At 37.2% G+C, this 5,348-nt stretch overlaps 1 long non-coding RNA gene across 1 annotated transcript; it reads left to right on the top strand.

The window, feature by feature from the left end:
- The first annotated feature begins 2,976 nt into the window (after positions 1-2,976).
- Positions 2,977-5,215, top strand: LOC127370385 (uncharacterized). The gene is made up of 5 exons (XR_007886205.1): positions 2,977-3,244; positions 3,916-4,038; positions 4,122-4,242; positions 4,375-4,474; positions 4,759-5,215. It is a non-coding gene; the product is annotated as an uncharacterized LOC127370385 (long non-coding RNA).
- Positions 5,216-5,348: the final 133 nt, after the last annotated feature.

Here is a 5,348-nt window from a genome sequence, read left to right as displayed (position 1 = left end):
TCCCAGTTTGGACACAAGCGAGCTTTAATCTAATATCTTTGTATGATGTTCCCAGTGATTTTTGTTCAGTTAAACAAACAAATAAGTCGCATGGAAGAAGCCAGTTTGTCCAAAGCCAAATGATTGAGGTAAATGTAATTTTTTTTATCCTTGGGTGCCTATTGTTGATGTAATTTTAAAGGTCCAGCGTGTAACATTCAGGAGGATCTATTGGCAGAAATGGAATATAATTTTCATTTTAATTTCATAATTTTCATGTATAATGACCTGAATGAGTCATTTCTATCTACAGAGGGGGCAGGTGCCCTTCCATGAAGGCTTTCACGTTAAACCACAAAGTCCAACCATTAGCTCTGGATAGGTCACTGTAGTTTCTACTGCACACTTGGAAAGCAGGCATTATTTAGTTGGTTGCAATCTGCAACTTCACTACTAGATCCCACTAAATCCTACACACTGCTCCTTTGGACACCCTTTCTTATTGCTTTGAATTTATCCCTGGTGTGCAGATGGGTGGGCAATCATTTCAGTTTTTACCTGCAGTCTCAGCCACCTGGGACAACTCATGGCTCAGAAGGATCTCAGGTCAGTGCTTACAGAGGGATTTGGATCTCAAAACCTGGATAAGTGAGACCATAGGTATTTGACTGTTGGGAGGAAAATCTGAAAAGGCTAATATAGGGAGTGCCAAATGATTACTGTAAAATCGGTAATTAACTTAGATGAAAGAAATGAGGCAAAGTAACTACTTAGTGCTACATAAACATAAGTCCCTTGTATCTGCTTGATTTTAACAAAGTGTGGATTTAGCTAGCTGGGCTCTGTGCTTGAACTGCTACCATGAACGTCCACATACCCTCATAAACCTTACACAGCATAACCATTGACTGTCACAATATATGAATAAAGCTCATCTTGGTTACTGTTGTCTGCAGTCTTTTAAAAAATAAATTAATATAATTTGTCGTTTGGACAGAAATACATCTAGATGGCCAAAAAGAATTAAATTAAATTTTATTTGTATAGTGCCAATTCATAACAGAAGTTACAGGACACTTTTCAAATAGATAATAATGTAGAAATTTTAAATCGAAATATTGCCATCAATCAACCACTACATTCTTGAACCCTCTTATCGTCACACCAATCTCTTAAGATGATAGGAAATTCTGCGATGACCCTATAACCTTGCAGGAAATCACATTTGCAATTGAACATTGTAAAACTAACAAATCTCCTGGAGTTGATGCCCTCTCTGCAGAGTTTTATCAGGTTTTCACACAAGATTTAGCTCCCTTTCTACTGGAAGTAATATTAGAAAGTGTTGAAAAAGGTTCTCTACTTCCTTCACTGACCCAAGGCTTAATTACGTTAATCCCCAAACCCAAAAAGGCTCCTCTGTTTATTGCGACCTATTTCATTACTAAACACTGATTACAAAATTTTTGCCTCAATACTTGCAAAATGATTAAAAAATGTTTTAGACGCTATTATTGATGAAGTCCAATCAGGATTCACGAGAAAAAGAGATATCTCAAACAATATTCGGATTGTCTTAGATATAATTGATTATTCATTTTTATGTCCTGATGATAGTTTTATCTTTTTCTTGGACTTCTATAAAGCCTTTGACACAGTAGAACATAACTTTATATTTCTACTATTTAGAAATTTGATTTTGGTGATTTTTTCTGTAAAGCTGTTAGAACAATGTTCTCCAAAGGCAATAGCTCTATCAGATTAAAAAATGGGACATTGCTGATATTTGAGCTGCAAAGAGGCATCTGGCAGGGCTGCCCTGCCTCTCCCTACCTATTAATTTTATGTACACAACGTCTTTCCACCCATATTAAAAATAGTGCTTTAAAAGGAATTTCAATTGCAGAAAGAGAAGTTATCCTCACCCAACTAGCAGATGATACTACATTATTTTTAAAAAATGCCAGCCAAGTGCCAATTGCTATCAAAACAATAGAATTGTTTTCCGCAGCTTCTGGACTCTACTTAAATCTGAAGAAGTGTGAACTTTTTTACCTTAAAGAAAGCGACACCTCCCAGGTTTGTAACATACCAATTAAAGATAAGATTACTTATCTAGGGATTACTATAATGGAAAATGAGGAGAGATGCTCTGTAAACTTTAATTTGATTAGTGATAAGACAAAGAAAAAGCTTAATCAATGGCTGCAGAGAGATTTATCCTTGAAAGGATGAGTATTGTTGACAAAGGCAGAAGGTTTATCCCGTCTTACTTACTTATGCAGCTATCCCCTTGTTTGTCAACAAAAAGCTCTGTAATTCCATTGATAAATTACTTTTCAATTTTATCTGGAAAAACAGAAAAAAATCTGTTATTATGAACACTTTTGAACGCGGTGGTCTAAACTTTCTTGATTTTACAACCCTTAATAATAAATAAATAATTATACTTTTAAAATAAATTGGATAAAGCATTTTCTAAAAAATCCCACATCTACATGGAATTTTATACCTAACTATATTTTCTCCTAGGTTGGAGGTCTAGAATATTTACTTTTGTGTGATTATAAAATAGAAGAAATTCCCTTAATTTTATCTAAATTCCACAAACAAATGCTCTTAGCATGGTCGTTAATCTACAAACATAACTTCTCCCCACATAGGTGCTTCATCTGGAATAATCGGCTTATTAAATAGCTAGTATAGTATCCCAATTACTAAATGATAATGGAACATTGCTGAATTATACTGAATTCCTTCACATTGGCATTCCAATCACCCCAAAAGAGTTTGCAATTGTTATGGATGCCATCCCATCTGGTATTTTAACTCTCTTAAAAGGGACTGGAAAACCAGTTTTTTTTCCCTCTCTCTAAATTCCCTCCAATTTGGCCGGCAAATTGGCTACAGAGGGCTAGCAGTGTGTTAAGCATCCACACATATTATTGGTCTATGTTTCTCATTGTCAATCAATCATGGGCTGACAGGCTCAGAGAGCCCTGACAGTGCTGTTAATCACAACACAAACCAGGGTGGGCGGGACCTCATGGCATGGGCCGGAGTCGCGGGACGGGCTGCTGCTGAGCTAAAAATGGATAAACGTAAGAAACGCCAGGGTTGCGCTGAAAAACTGCGACTTAAAAAGCTGAAGTCTCTGGAGGTGGAAGCTGCTAAATGTTCGAAATTGACAGAACTATTTTGTGCCGGGGTCACCACCCCAGCAGGTGCTGCTGCGCTGGGAGACGAGCGAGTGGAGGCAGACATGGTGAGTAACGTTAGCCTGAGGCTGGCTAGGCTACATTTTGAGACATGTCCAAAACAAAGTAGAAAACGTTTTTACATTGAATGTGATGTGACCTAAGTTAATTAACGGCATACTTGTGACAACATATTAGCCCAGAGTTGAAGGGCTGTGACTGTTGTAGTTGTGGTTGATTTTGTTTAAATATGCCGAATTGTGATATTATGGGTTATTATTGTTCAGATGATTTAGCTAAGCTAGCTAACAGCTGCTAACGTCAGCAGTCTCTTGTTGCCATAGCAACAGTAAACATTGACAAGGACTAATGAGCTGTAAATAGAGATGCAGAATCAAGCTGTATGGTAAATACAGATGAGATACTTTGAATTTAAGCACAAAATACAAGTAAACCTATAGGAAATAATTAGTTTAATTTGCAATATTTGCCATTGAATTTATTGTAATCTTTCAATTAATTTATTGTTTACTGAGGTGATAACTGACCACTTGACATGTGAGAGCTTGAGGAGTTGTTCCCCCTCCGTCCGTGTTCGAGGACTTGCTCTCTCTCTCTGCCTCCACTCTCTGCCTTCACTGCACCAAAGTTTGGCTGTTGAGTCTCCTCTAGTATGGTGAGTTTATAATTTTTTATGTTTTATGAAATTATATTAATAATGTATCCATGTCCCTCTCAGGTTGACCACTTGACATGTGAGAGCCTGAGGAGTTGTTCCCCCTCCGTCCATTTTCAAGGACTTGCTCTCTTACTGCCTCCACTTCACCACTTTTTGGCTACTGAGACGTCTCTGATTTGTTGAGTATGTCATGTGTCTTATAATGTTATATGAATTTATACTTGATTTGTGATGATGACTTAATAATGTTTCCATGTCTCTTTTAGGTTGACCACCCTATATATGAGAGCCTAAGGAGTTGTTTTCCCTCTGTCCCCTTTTGAGGACCTGCTTTGTCTCCTCCATCATTCACTGGGACACTTTGGGTTCCTGAGCTTATTTCATGTGGTGAGAGGAATGCAATATGTGTATGTTTAAAGGCTCATGTGAAGAAATATACTATATGTGTGATAAAATGACAATTGGTAATTCATAAATGTCTCTTTATATTCTCTGCAACCATCATCTCCTGTCAAACAGGTTTTCCTGACCTGCTAGAAGTTCTTCTATGATGCTAAGAGAGAGAGAGAGAGAGAGAGAGAGAGAGAGAGAGAGAGAGAGAGAGCTTCGTCTTGACTTTGTGAGTTTATTATGCAACTTGTTTAGTCTCGGATTGAAACAAAAGGTTTGATTATGATTATTTCCTGGTTGAAGATTTTCATATTGATGATTTTAATTTCAAACATCTGCATATCTTTTAAGTTCAATTAACAGTTATGCAGGTAGGCCTTAGGGCTCTTTTGAGACTTAAGTCATCCTTCATGACAGATACATTTGTTCACTAAGTGCCACTACATCACAAAAAGGCTACATATACTTGTCAGTACACCGATGCTGAGTACAAGTTCTGTTTGTTTCTTGCAGGTCATGAATTTGGTGAGGAGTGGAGCTGGCTGGCTGCGGACAAGGAAGTAGGGCAATATATACATGTGCACATACACGTATACGAGAATGCGTATCTATTCAGACCTGTAATGCATGTCTTAGACTTTTTCACACAGCTATAGATAATTTTTTTTTTTTTCAATTCTCTATTTATGGTTTCATAATGACTGAGTCACCGTTAAAACAAATGAGTTTCAGCTCTAATGCTGCTACTGTCTGTAATATGTTTATATTTAGATTATTTGTCAGGATATTTTGTTATTATTGTCTGGTTTTAACTAATGCTGGGCTTACACCAAAAGATTTTCAGTCACAGACTAAAAACTGAAAGGGTAGCATGAGGGTTCTTCCCGTTAGTCTCGTTCAACCCCTAGTCATGACATAACTTCTGTTGTGATTTGACACTATAATGAATAAAGACAGTTTTAGTCCTTGAGTTCATAGTTACGTGCTTTATTTGTTAACTGCTATCAAGGAATATGACTCTCCTTTGTAGTATGCATGAGAGGAGATGCTGTGAGATTTGTGGACATCTATGTAGTGTCTGCTGATAATGTAGTGGGCTGGTC

The sequence above is a fragment of the Dicentrarchus labrax genome, unplaced genomic scaffold (assembly GCF_905237075.1).
Source record: "Dicentrarchus labrax unplaced genomic scaffold, dlabrax2021, whole genome shotgun sequence".
In the NCBI taxonomy this organism is placed as follows: domain Eukaryota; kingdom Metazoa; phylum Chordata; class Actinopteri; family Moronidae; genus Dicentrarchus; species Dicentrarchus labrax.
Note: the sequence above shows the minus strand (reverse complement) of the source record. Positions and strands in the feature narration are given on the sequence as shown.